This window comes from Patagioenas fasciata, chromosome 1, assembly GCF_037038585.1.
Source record: "Patagioenas fasciata isolate bPatFas1 chromosome 1, bPatFas1.hap1, whole genome shotgun sequence".
Taxonomy (NCBI): domain Eukaryota; kingdom Metazoa; phylum Chordata; class Aves; order Columbiformes; family Columbidae; genus Patagioenas; species Patagioenas fasciata.
Genome location: NC_092520.1, coordinates 122,012,089 through 122,038,381, shown reverse-complemented (window position 1 = coordinate 122,038,381; position 26,293 = coordinate 122,012,089). Strand labels below are relative to the sequence as shown.

The window sequence follows — 26,293 nt, the reverse complement described above, 5'->3', positions numbered from 1 at the left end:
GCTACCATTTTTCCTTGAAAACACATTTCTGCAATGCTCTTGCACAAGAAATCAGGTTTGATTACAAAGGATTTAAATAAACTGCCCTGTGAAGAGCATTAATTGGTCCAGAGTACCTGTAGATTAGCTTCCAATAATCTTCAATATATCCTTATCACCTGCTCTTAAGTGTAGGATTTTTGCATGTGAATGAGAGCCATATATATACAATTGGAGTACAAAACTGAAACTGATCTGGGGAAATTAGTTCAACTGATGCCTACATGGTTTGGATCTCTTGGGCTGAGCCTGCAAGCATGCAGGCTAAGGTCCACATTCCAATAAGATACACAGAGATCATGGTGTTAAAAAATGTGGAGTCTTCTTTGACAGAAAATAAAATAAAGGAACATGAATGTACAAGCATATGTATTTTGTTACAGGGTTCCTTCAAAATAGTTGCTGGTAAAACAGGATTTCCACTTAAGCAAATAATATTGTCTTTAGTCCTTTGTTAATTTAGCAAATCTCAGTTTCATCAAATTGGGGCTAAATCCTCAGGAATTCCTCTGACAACAGGTTCCTTCACAATCTGGAAGATTATCTAATTACAGTTTAAAGACACTTGCAGCATGGATGGATGACTAAAAATTGAAGGCTCTGAGACCATTAGGAAAGGATAAAGAAGGTGTGAGAAAGCACTCAACTTCCTCACAAGAGTAAAGAGGAGGCAATTATTCCTGTCCTTAAGGTTTATGGTGAGTGGAATGAAGGTCCCTGCTGTCAGTTTTGGACTGCTACTTCTTTTGTTATGTGCAGACCCCACCCACTTATCTGATGAAAAATTTGCATTGATTCTTATGGAGTCTTTAGATTTAGGTGTGTTAATAAAAAAGAGCCCTTAACTTAAAAGCTCAGTAGAGAATAACAGGTTGCTGTTGCTGCCGGACTGACTCAAGGGAGAGGTAGGTGGTTGCTGCTTCTGGGAACAAAAGCCTTTCCAGAGAGCATTTTACCTCGGAAGTCCCACCCGCGGCAGGTCCCATGCCCACCCCAGAGCGTTTGAGACTGCCTGCCGATCAAGCCCATCCTGCTGGCTCACCCTCAGGCAGAGCTGGGCAAACGTTACTGTTTAACCCTTGCAGCTTTGGGTCTGACCTGCTTCAGCCAGCACGGCTGTGAGTCGGTGGATTGCTTGGGCACAGACTGCGAGCTCTGCGTTATGCTGCATTGACAGTCTTAAATATTAAGTGAGTAATTCCCCCCTACCCCACCCCCCTCTGACATCCCTGTGTGTGAGTTTGCTCTCATCTCCCTTTCTGTTTCCAGGGACGATGAGCAAGTCGCAGCTTATGCTGTAGCTGTTTTAAAAGCCACTCGCGTGTGCTGGTTGCTCAACTGAGCCAGACACGCTTGGAAACAGAACTCAGAGCTGCAGTATTCCCCTAACTAGAGACAGTGATTTGGGTTTTGTACGCTCTGCACAGTAGCAAATTTTCTCAGAACTTGTAGGACATTACCTCTTGCCTGTTCTCTGTCAAATGAAGCTGAAATTTCTTAACGAGTTCAAAATTGTTGGAGAGATTAGATTAGGGGAGGCAGGGAGGAGAATAGATCAATAGTTCAATCTTCTAAGTAATCTTTCCTTGGGACCCAATCTTTAAATAACCTTTAGTATCTTCACCTCATCTTAGAGAAACTCATTCAAGTCTTCAGTCTTGCAACAAGTGGCAAAGGTGCACTTTGTGCTTTCATGCTGCATGTTGAAGGATTTCCTTAGTAGCATGAGAGTCCCGTGTTTCTCGAAGGAAACACCCGGTTCTGTTTCTAAACTTGAGAAAATGGGGTGGAGTAGAAGAGAGGCGGGGCAGTCTTAGCAAACTTGTGAAGCTAAGTAGCATTCTTGGACACAAAATTCATTACTTGAATGTTGAAATCTGAAAAATTCATGCTTATTTTGCCATAAATTCTTGGGTCCAGTCCAGTATTCAAACTCTTAAAGATTTGATTCTGTTTCTAATTCAAGTTAAATTCTTACAGAAATAAACTGGGTATCAACATGTATTCCCTTGGTAATTCCAAAGTGAAGTAATAAAGAAAAAAAAAAGGGAAAAAAAAAGAAAAAAAAAGTTTAATTCAGTTGAAATCGATACTTTCTGTGCTGGCAGGTACAAGTATACTTGCACTATACTCATTAAAGTTCATATCTTTTTCCTCAGTGATATCTTCCTATATTGCCCAAGGTCATGAGTTAACTTTGAAGTCAGCACTGAAAAAAGTTTTTAAGTAAATGACTCTCCTCTTTATTTGGGTGGTTGGCCTTTGATATATGTTTTCTTCCCATTGAACAGTTGTAAAAACTTCATCTGTTTTAGGAAACATAGTTAGTTAGTTTTGTCATTTCAACAGTATCTTTTAATCCAGCATTTACATATGTTTTAAACCATTTAAAATCATCCAGAAACATTTTTCCTGTTTCATCAGCTCCGGTTTAAAACAACAACAAAAAATAAATAATGAGGCTTTGTTTATTCAGAACAGAGATCCCTGTTTCTTCTGTTAGAGAGAAGAGTTAGACTAGACTTGCAACCATTCCGCAGTATTTGAAAATCAGACAGAAGTCCACTTGGAATGATGAAATAAATTCAGCATGAAACAAAAAAAGCTTGACTACCTGGCTAATAATTCAACAACACATTTTTGTTAGTTACCATTTAACATAACTAAGAAAAGAGTAATGTGGTATAAGATATAAACACAAAGAAGGCCAATCTTGGGAGAAAAGTCCAGATTGTTTGTATAACAACCCATTACATCATATTTGTTAAACGAAACCAAAGGGTTTGCTAACCAAATAATTCCTGTTTCTGTTTAAAGGGAATAAGTAGGGAAATATTTATTGGAAATATTTTCTCATACATTGTCCTCTGTTTAATTCATTTAACTCTTTCACAAACCAGTAGCTGCATATGTGTGGAAAGACTTAATGAGACACATAATATCACATCTTATAGAGAATTCACTGTCATGACTGTACAGTCTTGTACACCTGAACATTCGGCCTTGATCATGAAGACTTTGAAGTGGTATAAGAAAATACCTGAGAAATGTTTTCATTTGATACTTTTTGTGATGAAATCACTTCCTAGACATCGTATTCATTATGATAAACTCTTCATATTAAGCAGTGCTGTGCAAGCGAACCATGCAGCAGGTACTAGAAACATGCTGCAACAGGAAAAAACAGTTTGAAGATGGACCTAGCAGTAAGCCAGAGCCAGCTCGTAGAAATACAAACTAACAAAAAGCCTTCCCGTGAGGGCTTTGTGGCCAGGGATCAATGCTGCTTTGCACGCTGGGCTACTATGGCCAGGTTGAAACTCACGCTGGGCATCCTCGACTGTTATATCTACAAACAGAAGACTGGTGCTTTTCAAGTTGTGCTTCTTGTTCTTTGTGCCTCAGTAGTCCTCATGTGCATGCTGCTGATGCTGTGATGTGAAGGAGGTTAGAGAAAAGTCCCCCAGAAGGCAAGCTATAGCAGTGGTACACCAGGCATCCGTCACCTGCCATCAACATGGTCAGCATGCAGAAATGAACCTTTGAGACAATTTTGCAGGGATAGGAGATAATTTCTTGAGTGGGAGTTGTTGAGGAGAAGTTCACAAAGCCTTCTGAATGTTTGTAAATCATTCATATATTTCCCGGACAATCTTCCCGGATGTGTAAACCATCTATTTGTGGTCGCAATCTTGTGAGTTTGAGAAAAGACAGAACAGATCAAACCAGAATATCTCTAATTAATCTTGTTTAGTCTGAAGTAGGCAGGAGTGCATTTTAAGCAATAAAATATTGAAGTCAAAAGCTACCAAATAATGGTATTACACCACGGTAAACAATTAAAATAGATCTGATTATTTATATGCTGGTAAAAGTAGTGATCTCCCTGCAGAAACTTCCCAAAGAAAAATCACAGGACCTGACAGAGTAGCTGTTGGTCAGCTGTACTGAAGTGACCAAACTTCTTAATGTAAAACATTAAGGATCTATAAAAAGCACATTTTGTTACTGAGAGCACTTTTCTATCCTGGCATGCCAGCTATGAAATACTTGCTACCCACTTGACAGGGATGCTGGAACCTGACCCTGAGCACCAGCTTAACTTTGCATAGTTTGATAGAAGAATCAGATGATGTTTGGGTTTTGTCACCTGGTCTTGACTCAAACTAGCAAATTATTTTAAAATATCAACCTCATACACGTTCTCACTGTAAATACAAATTCTGTAAGATTCTTATCTGCATTAGACTGAGGTCTGCTGTAGTCATTGTTCACTTCAATGGGAATCAACTCATCCCTTAAATGGACATGGGGGTTACACTCACAGCAGGGTTGCAGATATAGGGCAGGTACTAGATACATTTCGCTTTGTCTTTCCTGTTCTTTGTTATGCTTACCTTTAGCAAAGTTCATGCTTTAAGCTAAATTTAGTAACAGAGCTGTTAGAAAAAGAAATTAATGTGTTGTCCAAGTAGTACAGAGTCAAACCCACTGTTTCTTAAATGCTCTTATAATTTTTCTGCTTGGTACCAAATGTTATACTTACTGGCAGAGGCTCTTGTGGAGACAGAAAAGCTAACCCTAGATGCTTAGAAAAAAAAAAGTATCAATGTAACTACCTCAATACAAATAACTTTTCTTAGCTTTAATTCTGTGTGCTTTACAGTTTAGAAGATTCTAATTTTCCACTTGGCAACTCTACTATCCTAATATCAAAAATCAGTCTCAAATACCAAATCAAACCTTTACTGATACCTGTTCAATTCCATTGTTACCTTTGTGGTTGTTACGTTTTTACCATTGTTATGAATCAGAAATTTAGTATCCAAAGTTGCAGATGCATATAGAGACCTAGAATATAAATGGCATCATATGTGGTGATTTTCTCCCACATGCAGACTAGGCAAGTGTAATTTAAGTCGTAAGAAGAGCATAGCTGTTAAGACTGGGATAATGTTGGTTTTTTATGAGGTAGAATATATGGCGAAAGGAGGTACCTTGGAACTACTGTGGTATTGTTGGAACAAGCAGAGAAGTTTTTGAGCATAGCCCTTAGCTGTGGCTGAAGGTCCCATATATGGGTTTGCTTTCTGGAGGCTGAAGAAAGTAATTACAGTATTACTATTGCTATGCAAAAGAGTTTTCCTAGCAAATAAGGAACTATAGGGCAGAAATAGCAATTAGTGACTTCTTCTACCACTCTATAATAGTTCTTAGTAATTAATATTGATATTTTTAATAGTTTTTCTGACTAACATCTGCTGTCATCATTGATGGGGCAAATAAAATGTAAGTGACCACCCCGCTCTAGAGTGTGCATGTATCAACATACATGCACATATTGGTCACTATTTCATTCTTTATGTATTCACAGTACGTCTTACTATATTGGATATCAGTGCTTAAAATACAAAGGTCATTAATATATTGAAATTATTTGAGAGATGGATATAAAAAGTTTCAGTTAACTGATGCTTCCATTTTTTTGGTCTTAAACTTAACTGCAAATGCCTCAGAGGGTGGATCAGCATTAGCTTGCAACAGTGAAGTGGGAAGTGACAACTGACTGGAACCCACAGAAGGAATATATTTGTAAACTGTGGGTTTTTAAAATGAAATTAAGTTGATATCTGAACAAAACTCCACACAACCCATATTCTGTAAAAGAGACATGGGATCTTTGATCAGAACAAGGGCAGAAAACAACAGTGAACAAGTATCTAGATGATGGCTGTGCAGCACTGTGTTTTAGAACAACATTAGAAATCTTGGTTGGAGATTGATCAGAGGTGGAGGAAGAAAAGCACTTTTGCAAAATGCAGAACCTTATGTGGAGAAGGATTATTAGCTACGTGACAGTTAAATAAAGCAACAGGCATGAGACTTGATGAGCTCCTGTGAGAGAAATCCCAAAGTGATGCAGCACCAGTACTTTCACTCAGCTCAATATAGCAAGAAGATTTTTAGATAGATCAGGAAGTTCTAGTTAGTAAGTGAACTATGCATCTTAGTAATATCTCTTCGGAGAAAGATGAGATCACGGATTGAACACCACTCAACATGTAAATGAGGGTACACGTGATAAAAACTGAATTACTAGGCTGCTGTTTTACCTGTTTAAAAAAAAGAATGCTGAAGGTTCATTTAAGAAACAGAGAAGTAGTATAGGGCATTTCCTCACAAGTTCTAAACCAGTGATATTTTGCAATGGAAAAAGGTAAAACCCTGAAGTGTGTTTAGCAATGGATTACCTCAACAAAATAATAAAAGACATTTGCATTTATCCTTTGCCTTTTAAAGGGGGAAATATTTTAATCTTTAGTCTCCGTTTCTGTGAGTTTTCCTGCCTTGAAGGACTTAACATTCATTTTTGTGCGGCTGACTCATAGCACAGTTCTGGTACAAAGAGAAATGCCCTGTTTTGAGTATTAAAGTGATGCATCACTCTTGACCCTTACCCTGTGCACAGAGCACACTGCATCTTAATCAAAACAGATTATCTTATTTATTCTAAGTTTTCAGGGAAAAAAAAAAAAGGGCAAAGAGATATGGGACTCAAGCAAAAAATCTCTTAGCAGCACAATGATTTCCAGCCACTCCCAAATTTGAAACTCAACACACTTATTCTCTGCTTCTTAAAATGTACTATAACTTTGGTGCTGAGAATTGCATCCAAAGTCCATTTTGCAACATTTTCTTAAGGCCCATTTTGCACAAATGCAAAGTAATTTTAAAATGTATTTTAAGATCATGGGTGTTTTGTGAAACCTGGTGGTGAATGGTGGCTTTTTTCCTGCAGACTTCAGATTGCCAACTAGAATGGAAGGAAATGTTAATCACAGAAGCCTGTGGATAGATCAAAACTTGAGAGTTAAATATAGCCTTGCATAGCCTTACTGCTTTTCCTTCTTTGCATGAGGGGAAGATATAAGTCTGTTACAATTTTGCCAATGGAGAGTCAGTCTGAATAGCTCTACTAGTGCAATTGAACAAGTACTTCAGACAGCTAATCTTACAGTGCTTTTTTAGGAATGTGAGTAAGGAACAACTCCAGCCCAGTGCAACTGGTGTTACGAATTGAAATCCTGGGCCTTTAAGAAGGACATAATTCATGAAAGCTTGAAAGCCCAGTATAATGGCAGCAGATGGGCAGATAATACAATTCCTGCCAATTACTTGTGCTACACCACGCTTGGAGAGATGCTCTGTTATGTAAGTGTCCCAAACTGGAGGGTTGAATAAATAAGAACAGATTTGTGCATGATGCTTTTAGCTCCTTTAAACAATAGACTTGAATTAAGATTGCTCTAGCAATTCCCTCTTCCCTTCCCTTTGCTTTTTTGTGCCAGACAGCATTAGCACTGTGTTTTTGTTTAATTTAGATTTAGTGCTTATATAGATCTAGAAACATTTTCTGACTCTGCCTGAAAAATGTACAAGTAAAATTACTGACAATGCAGGGAAAGTCAGCGCAGCATTGCCAGAACTTGCCAGGAGTGGTTATGGCTTGTGGAAACATTGATCTCTTCTAGTTGACTCTGGTTTGAGCAGAGGGTTGAACTTCATGACCTTCAGAGGTCCCTCTATGGTTGGTGGGTTTATTTGGTTGGTTTTTTGTGATTTTTTTTTTTGTTTGTTTGGTTTGGTTTGGTTTTTTTTTTTTTTTTTTGGGTCACAAAGTTTTGATCTGTCACTTTGATGTAAAGACAAGTCTATGCAATGGGCTTCCAGGCCAGATTTGGGTGTCCTACAATCCTGGAATTATGCAGAGGTAAAGTAAACAGTCCTCAGTTGCAGAACTAGTTATGGTTTCCAACACCAATGCACAAAATACAGTCAATACTTCTTCCATTTGGGGTCTTTGCTCCTCAGATCTATACATGAAAGTACCTGATGTGCTTTGCTATCTTCAGTTTTTTGGCCTCAGTTCATTGCTGTGACCACGTTCCTGTGGTTCACTTATGGTCTAGGTAGAGAAAGTTGTTCCTTTTCACTCATTATCTCTGGATGCTTCTAGCATTGTTGTTCCTCTGGAAATGGTTATTACTTTACAGAAGTGAAATGACAGGAAGGATATGTTGAAAAAACATTTCACATAACAGAACACTACAAATATTTTATGTATCTATGCTTTCTGAAATCCAAGATTTACTGGAGTATTTCCTAGGCTGTTCATTAGCGAGTAATGTGAAAACTGTGTTCAAATAAAATATGTGCATTGGCAGTGGAGGCCTTCTGATTTTTTAGGAGCTTCTTATCCTCTCACTTAAAACCTGTTTTGAATCAATTTCAAGTTTATAACACCTTCTGTGCAAAGTACTTAAAGGGTTTGGATCAAGACCTTAATATTTTATGAGAAATTTGTGTGTTGAAGAATTGACTAAAGAACAGTTTATTTATTATTTTCAAGTTAGGTTTTAACATTTTACTTCTATCTTATAGATGGTTAGTACAAAAACAAAAATAGCACCTTTTTTTTTTTTTTTTTTTCCAGATGCAGAGGTCAGGAAGAGTTAATGTTCCAGGTCTTAAGAGATGGGAGTTAGCTATATAAAAAACCCATAGTGTTATGTCCTTTATTCACATTGAGGGGCTTTAATTAGGTTTGGCATAGCAATGAAGTTGATCCTTTGATCTTGTGATTTCCGTATGGGTCTCAAAAGAGAGCTATTTTACAGAGTCCTGCAATCTCAGTCTCTGCCTGTTAGCTTTTAAATGTTTTGACCAATTTTAAATTTAGGTGATTCATGATGTAATATATCATTAAACTGGGTGGACAGGGAAGAGATGGGAAAAAAACATTAAATATGTTAATCTGAAAAACATACACTGCATCATTATCTCACAATATTAGATATCAAAAGGTTTAATGGAGCTGAACAGATTGAAAAATGACTTAACAGAAAACTAAGCTTTCGTATTTAGGTTTGGAGAAGAGAATCAAATTTCTGGAGCAAGAGGATATAAAGCTTTTAGTGAGAGAAACTGTAAAAACAAGTATGTTCAAATGATAAAATGGTGGAATTGAATGGTAGTATTCAAAGTTTTAATTGTACCTACTAATCTGCATTTTATTCCCTTTCTAATTTGATTTAAAAAAAAAAAAAAAACTGCTGGTGCTGAATCTCAATAAGGTTACAGTGTGCTTCCATCAAGTTTGGATAAATGCCTTGTACACAATATGGCTGCATTTGCATTTTATCAAATCTGGATGGTCAGTCACAGGATAATTTCTGTAGAATACACTGAGCCTCACAAAAATGTTGGGGTTGGAAGGCACCTCTGGAGGCCACCTGGTCCAACCCCTACCCTCAATCAGAGCCACCCAGAACCCGGGACCATGTCCAAATCTTGTACAAGATTTAGATCTATTCAGTTTTATATATGTATTAAAACCAAAATATTACCATGAGTTTTGATTGTTTACATTACTTCTGGCAAAGTTGTTGGTTAATTTTAGAAATTACCTCAAACAAATGTTAATAACTCTGTGTCTCACTCTTGTCCTAAGAAAAAAACTTATAGTGGCTTCAGACCTTTTAAAGAAATAATATAAAATCTACTTTTGTCTCTGTTTCTAGCTTCCACTTATAAATACAGCTGAAATATCACATAAAATTGCACAGATGCCTCTAATTTAAAAATAAAAGTTTAGGAAAAAATAGTGGTTTTAGACATCAAGCTATAAATCATAATTTAGTGAAGCAGGAGAGTGTTAATCATTGAGATCCAGTGACCTTTTTCTTCAGTGATGTAAAGTTTCTAGAGTACACTGAGGTACCAGAAGTTAAAACTTTGACTCCAAAGCTTTGAGGTTCTCTGATTTAGGAGTGATTAGGTTTTGGTGGGTTTTTTTGTTTGCTTGGTTTTTTTTTTGTTGGTTGTTTGGTTTTTTTTTAGTTGGAAGGAGTGTGAGCATGCAGAAATTATTCAGTTGCTGAAATAAAATGGTAAATAAAGCAGGCAAAGACCCTTTAAGGCATGTTCATTTGGGCAGGGGGTGGGGAGGATGTCAGTTATGTCTTGGGCTCCTCTTTGTTATTATCTCTTATGGTGCATTTACATTGTAAATGCTTTAAAGATGGGAGGCATATATGCACTTGTTAGTAGCAATTTGAATGCAATGAGCTGTGGGTGGTGACTTGAGCTTCTTGTTTCTGCTATCAAATCAAGAAAGAAACAAATACATAAAAAAATGAACTTTCACAGTTGACTGAAGAACAAGTACAGAGAAAGCAAAAGATAATCACAACATTCCTCTTAGGGACTTGTGCTGTCACTTTCCAAGTCCAGGCTGCTTCTCTAGCAAGCTCCATAAACTTTTTCTGTAGCTCTTTTGCCTCGTTTGAAATAATAAAACAAGCAGAAATTATTAGCAAGTGGACAAACGATAGCCTGACACTTTTTTTTTTTTTTTCCCCAATTCAAATTGCTCTAAAAGGCATGTTAATTCAGATCTGGAGAACACTCACATTTTTTAAGCATTACCAAAGCTGTTATCTTATTTTATAACTTTTTTTTTTTTTCTAAGGAGGGATGTAGAATCTGGCATGCCTTTGTGTTTTAGTAGTAGCGGAGTGTTACTTGTCAGTTTAATATGACAGCAAGTGTAAAGATGGTCTTTGTTGGCTGCTGGATTTGAAGCATGTTGGACCAAAACTTGGCTTTCCCAGAGCAGCTGAAGATGATTACTCACTTTTGAAAATATTTCTCTTTAATTCAATTTATTGATTTTCTTTGTATAGCAAAGCATGGAATTGAAACTTCATTCACACTTTACTTTTTTTTTTCCTTATGTCCAAAATGGGAATTTCTTTGACAAAGACAGAAGTCTCTTTTCCTTTTTTTTTAAAAATATGCCTATAAATGAAATGATGTCCTGCAGGTTTTCTCCAATAAACTTTCTACTGACAGCTGCAAGAGGATGTAGAGCAAATCTCATTGAATGAACTTCAGTGATACTGGTAATTCTGCAGCCACTTATTTATGAGATGTCATGGTCTGCAGGATGAAGAAATGGAAACCTTCCCAAAGCTGGAAGGATCAGCTTATTGAAGTACTGAATCCTCTGCTCTCCTTGTCCTTCCCTCAAATTTTCCCAGTTCTTCTATCTTGATAAAAGCCACGTTAATTTGCCTTGATAACGAAAGAGGCAGCCAGTTGTATATTTCGTAGATTCAGAAACAAAACAGAAGAAATTATGCGTCAGTGTTTTGAATTATTTTGCAAAAGCGATGTTTGCTGTAGTTGCACATATGACCACTTAGAGCAATACAAACCTTCAATCGCTTTTTTTTTTTTGTTCAGAATATCACTCAATCACAGGTATTATGCTTGAAACAGGAAATTGTTATTGCTTAGTGCAATAGTTTTTGTTTATTTCAGTCACAAACAAGCCATGATGAAGCTGTATTTTAAAGAACATGACCACTGAGAGTTAATGAGAGATCTAGTGAGAATACAATATTCCTGAATTTGTAATGCTTTTTTTGGATTTGTTTCATCTCTTAGGTTTCTTACATGTAATTAGAGGTTGGCTAGTAACTGCAGCAGATAGTGTGTAGCTCGGTAAGGAGGAACTGAATTAAATGCATCAGACTTTCTTCCAACTACTTGGATAGATATAAAAACCAGTTACTTCTGTCTATCGTCAAACAGGTGGCATTTGAACTTTCTTAATGGCTGAACTCCAGTAATCCTAATTTTTCATGGGAACTCATGTACTTACACAGCAGCTTTTTCTGAAGAGATTAGCTCTTGGCTTTGGAGTTGTACAAAATGAATCTAGTCCTACATTACATGTGCCAGCCATGATCTGTCCCTGAACTGTGCTGATAACATGCCTGTGGTTATGCCACTATGTATGAACCGACAGGCTCTTGGTTCAACTTTCATATATTGCAAGCATCTAACTGAGATTAGTTTCTAACAAACTCCAGGAATTGTTTATTTGCAGTCAACTTTCACAGTGTCTGTAGGGATGAAAAGCTTAACCAGACATTGATTAACTGATTACATCTATAAAGTCAGCATGACTGATGTGGCAACTTGCAGTGTGACTTTCTTTATACTAACCTACTAAAGACCAGATTGGATCCACAAACTTATAATTGTAGAAGTGACAGCATAGCTATATAAATTGCCTGCAGCTTCAGTAAGAGGTATGTTTGTCGACTGTTACCTTAAATGAACTCAGTGGTAGGCTTATCATGTAAAAACATGATGGCTACATGATTTTTTGATATTAAATTATCCACACCTAAAATTAGGCATGTGTGAAACAGGACTGGGTAAATAATAGTCTTGATAGTGATTGGTCACAGACAAAATTCAGTGTGTTGTGTTGTGTTGGGTTTTTTTTTATTTTAATGGGAATACTTTTTAATATATGTTGGTTTATTATATCTGTATTTAGGTTTTTCAGTTGTTGTGATGGAGTGAAATCTGTCTGTGTAACTTGCATCTAAAATCTCAGTTTCTCAGAAGAAAAAAAAAAATCCCAAAGAAATAGAACTGAAGTCCAAACTGTAAGAATTATCACTTCATGTATGTGCATGCACACATTGCTCAGAATGGTGACATCTAATCCCAGAGCTGATTTCTACTCAAAATCTATCTGTTCCCTCTGTGGCACATTAATCCAGACTAACACCCAAACTCGCAACCACCTGCTCATTCTCCTCCTCAATTCCCCCAGTCGTCAGTAGGATGCAGGGAAGAAAATAGGATGAGAAAGCTGAGGGAGGTTCCTCACCAGTTAGTGTTATGGGCAAAACAGACTCATCTTGGCAAAATAACTTTTTGGCAAGTAAAATAGATTTCAGTAGCGAGAAACAAAAAGGCAAGTGATAAAGCAACACCTTTCCACCCCCCTTTCCCAGGCTCAGCTTCTCTCTTTTGCTTCTGACTCCATTACCCTGACCCATGGGTGTTGGTTGGGAGGGAAAGGGAAATGTGTGGTTATGGTCATTTCATAACTGTTCCTTTGCTCCTTCCTACTCCCATTTCTCCTCTGTTCTGCTGTGGGATCTTCACAGGCTGCAGGGGAATCCCTGCTCCTTGCCTGGAGCTGCTACTTCTCCACTGGGCAGCCACTGGGCCCTCCTGCAGTCGCTGCTGTGCCCATACCTGGGAACCCACCTCCCATCCACCCACAAATGCCAGAGCATTTGTTTTATAAAACCTATATAGGCTTATAAAATGGGGAGAAACGGTTTGCCCAGTGTATTTTAGATTTGTAGGGGGGTATGTTATCATGTACCAGTTCAAGTAATGATCTTGTGTTTTGCTCAAGTTATATATTTTATCATGTCAGTATAACTTTCTGTAGTGGTAAATTTGGGATCACTGTGAACTGCTGATTCATCTAGCAAGGGAGCCATATAAATTTATCTCACTTCAAGACTTAGTTGTTTCACAAAGCTTAACCTTCTTAACTAAATCCTATTTAATATAGGTTTGCAGAGCCTAATATTAATCTTAAAAATAAGTCATAGCTTATCACTTGTGGAACAAAGACATCTTTTAGTAACTCAGAAACTGAATTGTGTAGACCTCAGGACAAAAAGTGTAACAGCTCTTTTTAAAGTCAGAAATACGACAGTTTTTCAGTAGCCACACTATACTTCCTTCCACAACCGTATTATATAATGGTTAACCTTGTTTTCAATAAATTAGTGGCTAAAGCTTGATACTCTTAGTGGGTGTCTTGAATGAAGTTGCATTGTATTTCTGTCCCGTCCAGAGCTGAAACAAAAGATTTTCACTATTAGTAGAACACACTTTATTCTGGTTATCTAAGGACAGTTAACATTTCAGAGGGAGCCCACACAACTTTTGTTGAAGGTGATCTTTTTGAAGAACTTCTAAAGGACAAACTATTTGAAGAGCCCCTGAAAGACATGAACTAATGTGCTGAGAACAGATTAGACAACGAAAGATGTGATAAAAAAAATAATTAATCACTAGGGTGTCTGTCTGCTGATACACAGATAGAGACATGATCATTGCCAGTTTAAGCCAAATACATTATCTCACAGATACGCAGAACTCTCTTTACAAAGTAATGCCACATGCTAAGGACTTTTTGCAAAGATGTTTAGATTACAAAAATCGTTACTACACTTAGTTTCTTTGACATCCTCACTTCTGCTGTGCCTCTATTTGGCGGCCTCATTAATTGTTCAGATGAAGAAGACTGACGCATGGATGCCCTACTAGGCTTCAGTACAGCAACTTTAGGTTTTGCAGACCCTGAGCCCACAGTGAATTGTTTTTTAAGTGTACGCTGCCACTGATGGGTGAAGCACATGAGTTTCTATTGTGGTAATGCAGGTAAGGGGATGATTGTCCACTTAGGGGTCCTTGAATTACATGAAAAGTGCTAAAGAAAAGGAAAGTCGAATGCACTGCAGTGATATAGGAATGCAAAATTCCTTAGGGAGTTTATAATTCAAACAATCAGAAGTGCTTAGGGGTCTACACATTGACAGATTAAAAAAAACTGCTGTAGTTGGCTCAGGGCCCCAGCTTGAAAGCTACAGCCACATCTTATACACTCTTCCTGCTAGTGGATGTGAGCTGGGGCTAAAATGAGACAGCCTGCAGCTGTGGGAGACAAGGAGCCAAATCTCTTTAGTGCCTGATGTTGAGATTGAGGACCAGATTATGCATCCAGTGGGACCACTCGGAAGAGCTGGATGGATGGAAGAGGAAGGAAAACAAATGTATATTAGAAAAATATTTTCGAGGCACAGTATATATTTAATCTTAACAACAAAGATTTTCAGTCACAGCTGGATCTTGACTCCTTTCCAGAGTTGCTGAACCACTTTGCCAGAGAAAGTTTCTGTAAATGTAACTTCTGTGTTAACATTAAAGGCACTTCCAAACTGCAACCGGAGAAATCATTCACTAGGTAACCACCTTTGTAACTCTTAGAATCGCTTGTAAGACACTGTAAGTTGATAGACCACCACTGAAATTACTGGAGTTGCTCTTTGTAGTAGAGTCTTATCAACATCAATCCAGATAGATAATGCAGAAGTTATTCATCTTTGATTTCTAGTGCCAGAACTTATACAGATAAGACCCCATGCAAACCTCTGTTTCTTACATCTCAATTTGTCTTAATTTATCCCCTGTATCCTACTGTGTTTGTATTGTCTTGTAAAAATACTTATGGTTCATAAATCCTTTGAGCAATTGGGAGTTAAATGCCCATGAAAACATACATTTGTCACTGGGCTTATAAAGTGGAAACTACAGATAGTGGTATGGGTGGCAGTAAAGAAACTAAAAACTTAAAGTGATTATTTTAGAGAGATTAGCATTTTTTTTTTCCTGTCTCAGCGGTCTCCATGATAAATGTTTTTCCTCATGTGTCAACCAAGACAGTGCTTTATTTTGCTTGTTAGTATATTCTTATTCTGTGGAGTATTTCATAATGCCAAAAGCTGTAATTCAGAATTTAGTGCTAACTATTAAAGAGCCACCTGAGCGACAGCAGAAGTCTGGTAAGCAAAGCATCCTTCTGGTCTTATGAAGTTAGTTTTTGTACAGTTTCGTGCTATTATTCCTCTGTAAGGATGTGTATAGATATCTGCTAGTGTGAAAAATCTCATTTGAAACAAGCAACTGTAGTGGCTAGAGCAACCCTCCAAAAAGAACTGGGCTTTCTACAAATAAATTGTGGCACACTTTTTCATTGCAGTGGTGAAAACTACAGCTCCTCTCACTTCTACAAATTCTTGAGAAAGTTTCCTCAATATTGCAAGTGTCTAAAATGGAAAAAGATGCCCAGCCTTGAATTCTCTTATTTTATATTCCATTTCTCAATATATGTAGGATCAGTCTGGCTCACAGATCATAGACCTATCATGGGAGCGAAGATTTTTTTTAGCATGAGAAAAATGTCCAGGTCCATATAATTTTAAATTAGATGAATTGTAAACAGTTTGTGTTGCATATTAGAGTTGTTATTCTAGAATATATTTTACTTGAGGTCTAGTGGAGATAGTTTTGCTTTCTTGGAGAGTGGTGTCCCTTTTTTTCCCCTGTATCTTTTTCTCTTCACATTTAACCAGCTTTAATATTTAATGTCTTTTAGAAATTCATAAGAAACACTTGCAGACAGATATATTTTCTTTGACTGGCTATGTCGTAAAAGAAATCTGTGAAAGTGCTTACCACTAATGCACAGCAAAAGAGAAGGCGGACCTGCCTATGAATTCGCTTCCCAGCTAGACTGTGGTAGCTTATTTCCCCTGTGTAGGAAAAATAATTATGGCTTCCCGGTGTGCAGAACTCAACAACACTTCGGCTTTCAGGTTTTTGTATGCTGCAAGTAGATCCACTACTTGTGATGTTACTCCTAAAACAGGCAGCAGGGATAATCTGTCTGTAGTCAAAGACATTAGGAACAGGAGATATGTGATTCTTGTGTATGCCTTTGAAAAGAACAAATTGAAGAAGTGTCTTCTTTGTGAGGCAAATAATAATTTGAATAAGTTGGGGTATTTTTACTGAAGAGTTTCATACCACCTTGATGTGGAAGCACATGCCCTAATTGTTGCATTGTGCTCAGGTTTTGTAGGATGCTACCCTGCTGTAGAAAGTATCGTGCCTGCTGGCATTTGTAACTTTATGTGTTACTGTCAATAATCATTCAGGTTTTAAACAAGCCAAATAGATATACGTTGTTTAGGTACCTTTTTAATTTTATCCTTTGACATAAATTAACGCGGCTGTAGTCAGCTTCTAATTGGACATTTATTCTGGTATTAGTTTTGCTTTTATCAAAAACATTTTTAGGTAGCAGTTTGCTTAGCTAATTTAGGTGTTTTAAACATACTGGATTTAATCATAAAACCCTCTTTATGTTTAAACATAAAATATCACCTGGCTGATGAAACACCACACTTGAAGATAACTCTAATATAATACCTTGCAAACACAGATGGTACATAAGAAACCTGGAAAAAAGGCGAATGGGGCCTGATCTTTTAAAAGTGAAAATGAGGAGCCACCAAATTATTAATCAGTCATAGCACTACTTTGATTTCTAGAAAGAATATGGTAGCAAATGACAAAACAAACTTCGGACATGAATAGGAGCCATTAGATGCTTGTCAGGAGATCTTGTTGGAGCAGCCGAGTCTATTCACAGGGTTGCTGAAGGGCCTTTGCCATAAAGCAGCAGCAGTGATAGGTGTCACTGGGTATAGCAAAGCTTACCATGTTTCACATAATGCTCTCATAAGCAAGGCTGGGGAAAGAGTGGTTAGAGGAATAATAATAACAATACCATGTAGTTGGATACAGCTTTTCAAAGAGTCTGTCCGTCTCCAGAGCACTTTTCAATGTCAAAATGTCCACATTGACAGAGTGGATTTCAACAAGAATCTTACCTGTACCTGTTCTACTAGGGACCTGAGTGACACAACAGTCAACATATTTATTTAAGTATTCAGACAGTACCATTCAAGGAAGGAATGGCAGCGTGTTAGAAGACAGCAGTCAGTGAAAATGATTCTTTGACAAATTGGAGAAAAAAAAATCTAAAAAGGATTTTTATTGACAAGACATTAAACTTTTCCACCAGCTTTTACCCCCTCTTTAGATTGCTGGTGGCAAACTTTTTGAAGTGTTTCTGTTTCACCTGTTTTTTTTTTCTTTGACACAAGTTGCAAGAAAGTAATTTACCTGAAACTGCTATTTTCCTTGCCAGGAACTTCATCAGAGTGTCATTCCATTGTCATTTCAGCAAGCCATTTTAATTTTTTTTCATTTATCTACTTTTTGTTGTTGTTCGTTCTTATTTCTTTCCAAGAAAGAAGAATAGTCTAATCCTTCCTGCCATCCCCAATATGCAAATTCCCTGGCAAAAGGGATGGGATCTGCTAGTACAAGTGCTTGAATCATAGCTCTTTACAGCTTGTTTTATGTGCCAGATTGACCTGACGAGGTATTTAAAGACTGATAGTAGCCAAATCCCATGTAGGGGACGTCTAAATTACTTGGGTTTTTTAACCAGCTAGCTGTGCTGGAAATTGTCAGTGGCTGAATGAATCCTCTACTGCGAAGTTTTTTGGCGCTTTAAGATGATACACAAATTTTGCTGCCAAATTACTTAGGCGGGCCAGTGTTTCCCTTTGGGTTTTGTTTTAAGCTTAGAGCACTACATAAGTAGATGCTTTGAGCATGCTGTGCTTGTGTTTTCTCTCTCATGACTCTCTCCCATTACCAGATCTCTTAAGTTTATGCAGGCTGCAGGCAAAGAGGAGCTGTCTGCCCAGCCAGTGATCTGAGTAACACAGTGGGCTGCAATGATTTAGCCCTTGTAATGTGTTCAGTTTAAGTCTGCAGATAGAAACTGCTGAGTACTCTAGCATCAAAACCAAGTGAAGCATGAGCGATGAGAAATGAAGCAGCCCTCTGCTTCCCACCTCTAAGCCCGAGTTCATATCAGACCACAGGTTTCTCAGAGCTCAGTTCCCTCAGGTTTTAAATGTAACTTTACTGTTTTCACTCTGGCTTTTTTTCCAGAACTAGTAAATCAGCTAGAAAAGGCAAAGCTGGAACTTCATTTACACTCAAATACTTTCCTGACCATTTATTGCTACTTAATTCAATCTATTTGTGATAACAGATGTTTACTGTCTTTATACTATTTGTCTCCATTAATCGCCATTTCTATTAAGGACAGGTTTTGGGGAATGAGAATTCACTGCCCATCAGGAGACACATACAGGGAGAGCATCTTTCTGATTTTGCTGGTGCTACTTGTATTTTGCAGATGGAGCCAAGGGCATAAGAGTTACCTACCCCTTGGTACCGACCCAGTGGTATCCTTGACCCTGTCTGTGGCAAGGGGAACATAGAAAATTAGCAGTTGTATTCATTCAAGATAGCTGCTGTTGCATGTCTACTCAGCAGAACTTCCAACTGCCTGAATTCTTCAGAAGTTTGTGCTGTTTTCAGAGAACTAATAAATTCTTACTGTAAGGACCACTTCTGTCAGACAGATCATAGTGATTGGAAAGGAACCTACATCTGGAAATTGCTCCACGTGCATGAGTTGCAGTTGCTTTGGCGGTATCTTTGGTTGACCCATGGGGCTCCCAGGATATCCAGTATGTCTTGGTGCTTGCCTGCCAGTTTGCAAGTTGACCAAGCAAATGCTGGGATGACAGAATTTTGTGTGAAGTTTCTTGGATCTAACGTACTGCTCATTTGTGTACAGGGATGAAAGCTGAGAAGGAAGCAGAAGACCTCTTTCTGTGACATTATTTAAAGTAGGTTTACCTAATATGCTTTCCAAGGTACTGTAGGGATCATCTCAAATGCATAACTGAAGTTATTTAGCTATTCATATCCTCTGCTATTTACAGTTCATCTATCTACCTTAAAGATTGAAACTTTTGCTCTTGAGCTGAGTTTTTAAGCTTGTAGACTTCCAGCACAAACATAGAAAATGAAAATTAGCCTGATATTTCTAAGGTTTGCTCAATAGGTCTGTTGTGGATATATTTGACCTAATTTAAGCACACTGAAAAATCTGTCAGGAGTCCTAAATTCATAATGATTTTCCTGTATTATAAGTTTAGTAAGGATTCTTTCTATGTGTAACACCATACTTTCTGATCCCTTGGATTTATTTGCACAAAGGAATTGACATAATAGAGTAAGATGTCTCAAGTAGTTCCTTTGATACATGGGTTGAAAGTATAGGTATTTGCATGACTTAAACATGGGCTTTCCTATGGGTATTTGTTTTGACTGAAAGACCCAGTAAATTTGAAGGCTTATATCATTTGAAAGCCTATTGTATTAGTATCGGTTCTAATTACACACATTTCAAGGCCTTTCATCATAAGTATTCTGTAGCTATAATTTTCTTCTTTTTTTGTGTTCTGTGCACTTCCACAAGTATGAGAATGAGATGAATATTTTTGATGTTGACCAAGTCATGTGTTTTCTTTATGTAAAGGTAATTATTACTGCTGTTATTTCTTTTTAATGAGGTAGAGCAGATAATCTGATTTTCATATTTTCTCTGCTGAGAAAATTCAATATTTATCATCTATGATTTTTTTGTTGTTTGTTTGTTTGTTTGGTAGATGAAGGTAGTCATGCTTTGTATGTGTGTAGTTTGGTGTAATTTTCTCAAATTTCCCTTCTCTTCTACATTCTCTAGTCTGGAGGTTAGAAAAGAAGTCAGAAATTTTAGTTTTAATGAACTTTGTAAACCCAGAAAACATACAAATTCCATTAGCACTGACAATTCTTCCTAAAGAGGTTAATTGGTGCTCTTAATTTCATCATGGAGGTGGCATGCTTATTATTCTACCCTAGCTGAAAAAGGAATAGCTCTGTTTTTTTTGGAGATTTTTTTGTTTAAAATGGAAAAAAAAAAAAAAATTAGGATCCTTCTGGATTGGTAACAAGTATTTCATTTACTCTTTGCCTGTTCCTGACTTTACAGTAAACTCTTCATTCCAGTGTGAAAATAATTTTTTGAACAGGCACACTTGCTGAAGTAATCTTAGGAGACAGTTTAAAAATCTTTTGTACTTGTAATATTCAGGGATGTGGGGAAAAAAGGGAAAGACTATGAAAACACCTCACTCTCAGAGAGAAGTTTTACCTACTCTTATAAAACCTTGTGAAGAACAATGAAATAATGAGATGTGAAGAACAACCTGAGGGGTTAGAAAGCAGAAGCCAAGCAAAAAAATGCTTGATGTTCTTATTTTTAAGTATACATTTATTTTATGAAGAACAGTACAACCACACAGCCTCAGTGGGTTTTTGGGGGATATGATTTCTCTGCCCCTGCCCCCCATGTTCATGGATTCTTTCATGAAAATGGAGCATTTAATTGAAGGCAGCTTGTGACAGGTCGGTTTTAGCTAGGCACATACATACAAATACACTATAACTAATTTCAATAAATTTAACCCTCTGTAGAAACTAAACATAGAAATGAAAAAAAAGGGACATGAGTTCTGAGCTTTAATAGATTAAGGTTTAATCTAGTTTTGGCTGGGAAGGGCTCTAGGACTGTGAAAGTCAATTAGTTGATCTCTTAAAACTTAACACATGAGTCTTGTAAGAGAAGACTGACCAATTAAATTTAAAAACTACATTTAAAGATGCTGCTTAAAAGGAACTTGCATCACAGAGGTAAAGCAGACAGCTGGTCTCTAAAAATCTATGCTAGAATTGGCTCTTAGCTTCCTTATAACTAACTAACTAACTAAATAAATAAAGGGGCGGGGGGTTAACTTGAAATAGTTTAGTTTAACAGAAAGTAAAATCTTAGTGAAGACACTGTAAAGAGTGGTAACTATATGACTAAAGAGGCTGAGAAAAGTTGTATGACTTTTGTGAAGCTCGACCTGCCACATTTAATGTCATAATGTCAAATTCTATTGCATTCAGAAGAGCTTCACAGAGGTTAATTAAAGTTAACTGAGAGAAGTTCCTCCTCCATCCTCCCTAAGCAAAGATAAGTGCTTGGTTTATAAAAAGAAGAAATGCTAGGGATCACTTGGACTACCCTGAAGATGCTCAGGAGGAACTTTGCAAGAGCAATCAGCAACACTAAGGATTTGAAACTCTTAAAGAAAACATTGCCTTTAAAACTGTACAAGAAGACAGTACCAAAAGGGCTTCAGAATTACCACTGTGCTTGCTATGAAAAAAACCCAAACTCATTGATCTGGGAGTTTAGTCATGTTCACTTTCCTGCTTGATATCAAGGGTTCTCTCACTGTAGTTGATGTCATGCTATTTCTTTTCGGTTTGGAAGTAATTGTTCATAATGGACAAATAGGTCCAAATAAGCACTTTTTTTTCACAAAAGATATCTAACTGTACATTAATACGGTGGGTGAACATTAAGAACAAGGCCTCTTTCCTAATGGGGGTGTATTATAGTTTCAGTGTTTGTAAAACTGCTGGAAGACAGACATGAACTACGTTTATTTCCTCTTGACTTGTTCTTTTCCTGAAACAATGTGGGTAAAGGACAACTGGCCTTCAATGAATTTATTATGTATTCACTTCATTCCCTAAGAGTGTCTGTATTTTTACTTTTTTAGTGCAAATTCTGCATTGTATAATGAGCGGCATGTTCAAATTCTTCTCAGAAGTTTAGCATGAGTCTTCTGAATTTCTGCAGAGTATCTAAAATCAGCTTTTACAAATCTAGGGTTTGAAGAAAGCAAAGAAATAATGCTCAAAATTAGTGTTTATCTGAGTAATTTCGTTTTAAGATAAATTAACAAACTCCCACTTGGTGACCATATGTTAATTAGTGGAAGAGGCCCACAAATATGGATGTCTTTGTATAGCTTTCCTGTACTAGAGAAAAACAGTATTTGGAATCAGCAAATTCACACTTTGAAAGCAGATAGGAAAAATCCATATTAGCTTAAATGGGGATGTTTTCTATCTTGTTTTTGTCTTTTTGAGTGCTTTCTAGGTTCTGATGTGGTTGATTTTTGGCCTATTTCTTTCATGTGATTTTAACTAATACATTGTGTTTAACTAGGCAATTCTATAATTTTTAAAGTGTTCTTCTGTAACCAAGTATTCAAGAGCCTAGACTACTTGAATATAGTGTTGAGTGCTACTTAATGATTTTTTATTTCTTGAGAAGTACATCAGGTGAATAGTCATACTGTAAAAATATTGAAACACTCCTGATAAACTTGAACTGATAAAGGAGTTGTATGTATTTTCCTGTAAATCTTGTATAGGCTGTTAACTTTCAGGAGACCCACAATGAAAATCAGATGAAAATAACATGGGAAAAACAAAAGTTTTTCTCTAATTTACAGTGCTTAATAAAAGAAATTACCATTGAATTTGATCCTAAAGATGTTTTTTTCTGCTGTTGTGATTGAGGTCTCTTGTGTTAATCAAAGTCAATATTCATTATCTCATATTTGTACTCTTTGTTATGTTATCGTCTATTTTTTTGTGAATATGTTGATGCAAAATATGTTTAATGGACAATTTGTCTAATATGGACAATTTTTGGTTTTCTAGGTGTTTGTTAGCTGTATGATGTTAAAAAGCAGCATACTAACTGAAGCTTCCCCAAAAAGTGCTTGATTCATAAAGTCTCACTGGAAAATGTATAAACATCCAAGGTATCTCCCGATTGACATGTCTGACTCTTGACCTATGTTCTCATTCTCAGGGGCCCATGGTATCGTTTGAAGCTATGTCTAGTAGGGGCAGTTTGGCTGAAGCTCAGAGAAAGAACTATGACACTTGCCTACTTCAAATTACTATTATTCATCTGCTTTCACTGTAAATTTACACAAGAGTTTTCCCTGAGTGTCCCTGCCTTTCTTGGTATGATATTGTGGAGGCAGGGAATACAGTCTAAAATATATTAGAACTCAGTATGGTCAGTGGATTACTTGCACTCTACTGTAATCCCATTTATCTGCTGAGAAATATATAAAGAAGCTATAGAAAAAAAATCTGTAGTATACACACTAGGAAAGGTCTTATGTTTAGGGAAGAGCAGAAGTTTGAGGATAAATGAGTCTTTTAAGCTGTGATTGCAGCTGTCTTATGTTTCAAAGTAGGCAGTTCCAAAGGCTTAGGAAAACAGATAAGCTTTAATGATGTCTTAACAAGCTAATAGGCACACACCAGCCTATGAATAGGAAACGAGTGGTAACAGCATCTCTCCAAAACGATCTGTCAGACATTTTTCTTAGTGTCAAATGTTGGAATTTATTCTGATGACAGATCTGTGGTGTCTTTATAGGACTCCATCCTGTGGAATACGTTATTGATACTTAATGTCCTAACTGGAAAACTCCTACAGACACATGTATGGGAGTAATATACCTTCCAATGTCTTTAACATAAAATAAATGGCGGTGCACTCTCATTCTTGCAAAGGGAAATGCTTTATTCTGAAAATAGAGACAAATGATGTTCTTATAACGGTTTGGGACATTGGTTACAGTACCGTGTTTACTACTGAAGGCTAAAAGGATATGGGTGTACTACCCGATTCATTATTAAACATATTGTGATATGGAGTGGGAAATTGTGTGTGGTCTGAGAAGTGAGGCCAAGCAGCTACATGTGATAACTACTTAAGAAATAAGAGTAATGGTGCCTTAACATACAATTTCTTGTAACACAATAATCAGAAGTGAAAAGTGTCATTATCTTCATTATATTCACTGATTTAGTTTATTCCCAAGGTCTGTGGAAAAGATTGCTAAAAGTAAAACATTGACTAGACGAGGATCATTGAGTGTTATGAATGACAATAAAAACAGAAATTAACAGGGCAATAGAGATACAAAGAAATAACTACATGCAGGCTGTGGGGAGACTGGGAAATAAGCAGTTGGAGAAACTATTATAGTAAATGTAACTTTCTCTAGGAAGCCCCAACTTTCAGTCTTGTTGCTCATCTCCAGAGTAGCAGCTTTGCCAGTTGGCTGCACTGATGCCCTTTTCCTTTTGGGAACCTTTAAAACTTGACTTGTCAATCTCCTTTGAAATGGTGTGGTGTTGAATATCAAAGGGAATAACCTTTTGCTACATTGGTCTCTGATCTGCCTTGCTATCGCATTCCCAATCTTTTCCCAGTTCTCTGCTCCTTTGACGATTGTTGGAAATCCTCTATTTTATGGTTTGCAGGGGGTCATATTACTTGTATAGCTGAGTTTGAAAAGCACCATCAAAATATTAGTGAATTGGATCATAAGGAAAACCTTTCTTTGACCAATACGTGAGAACGTCATATGAGGTCAGTAAAGCTGGTCCCATGCTGAAGCGTGACAACTAGTCACAGTGTGTTTAGTAAGAGTTTTGTATACAGGCAGTAAAACACCTTACTCTGAGTCTTGCAGAGGCCACTAAGCAGAATGAGTGTGTGTCAGCAAGTTTTGCTAAAGTTCTGATTATGCTGGCAAGGATTTAAAAAAATATAAAATCAAAACGCCCAAATAAATAAAAACTACCAAGAAAACAAAAAGCCCAACTTGACTTGAAATCCTGTCCAAATTTCTCATCTTTTTGATCAGATTATATAGGCATTGGGTGCCTGTATACTGCTGAGAATTGCTTGTAAATTCTTATCTCTGATGAATAAGGCCGTGCAACCAGGGTTTCAAGTGGTGTGGAAGCAGATTGGTATTCATCATTGCATGTTTTGCAGTTTATGGGGAGGAGACAGGGAGAGGAAGTACTGAAGATTCTGGCCTTTAACCGTTTACTATGGGCTCCTCGTAGTAGATCAATGTGTCATCTATAAATCTAAACCAGCATATAATGACAATATCAGCTGTCTAAATATTAGATCTGACTTTTCTTCAGGTACTGAGCTTCTGTAATAGCTGCTGTAGCTGATGAGTAAAAGCTCAGTATTTTGGACTTTGAAGCCAGTTTGCCCTATGTGTCCACCTTACATCTTAAAGCCTGGAAATACTGTCAGAGAACTGGATATGAAACTTGTATGTTCTGGCTCCAGTAGTCTACACATATTCTACGAGATGTTTAGAATGCAGTTACATTAGAATAGAATTGCAATCTGGTTTTGCTAGTAAATCAGTCAGGTTTTGTCATTTCTATATGTCTCTATTCAATAAATACAGTGTTCTTTGTTCATCAAGTGCTAACATTCCTGCTGAGGATGACACTGTAGAGCTACTAATGCACATTTGCAAAAATGCAATAGTTAATATACTCAAGTATGTTTGGTAGAAGAATGTTCTTTTTCTCAGAAGACAATACATGTCACTGCTGGTGAGTTTTCTAGTGAATCAGGGATGTGTGGAAAACTACAAGTTCACAGGAAAGTAAGGTCTTAAATACCACATGTTTTGGCTTTCCTGCACCTCTGAAATACCTACAGATTTCAGTCTCCAAGACAGCTGTTTGTGAGCTGCAGGTTCCAGGTAACTCTGTGTTCAGGGCTGCCTTAGGGCTCAGAAAACTCCTGGGTTAGATCTCCTGCCTGCCTGGGTTCCCCTTCAAATATGAGTTTCCCTGCTTGTTTGCAGGTGCTCTATTGTGGAAGTTGGAGTTGTATTAACTCCATGATCCAGCATTAGCTTGATGGAACACCCATCCTATGAGATAAAAGGATAAATAAATATCCTTGGACACAGCCAGAGCTGGAGTGGGTATGGCCTGGATCAGCCTGATGTAACATTGCAGGGGACACTTCTTTGAGCAGGCGACTGGACTACATGACCTCTGAAGG

General features: G+C 37.2%; 1 long non-coding RNA gene across 4 annotated transcripts in view; it reads left to right on the top strand.

Moving 5' to 3' along the window:
- The first annotated feature begins 1,142 nt into the window (after positions 1-1,142).
- LOC139828910 (uncharacterized) overlaps positions 1,143-26,293 on the top strand; it is a 214,144-nt gene continuing 188,993 nt past the window's right edge. For all 4 annotated transcript variants that reach the window (XR_011740974.1, XR_011740976.1, XR_011740973.1 and 1 more), the window contains exon 1: positions 1,143-1,229. This is a non-coding gene — a long non-coding RNA (uncharacterized lncRNA). The remainder of the gene's footprint in view (positions 1,230-26,293) is intronic.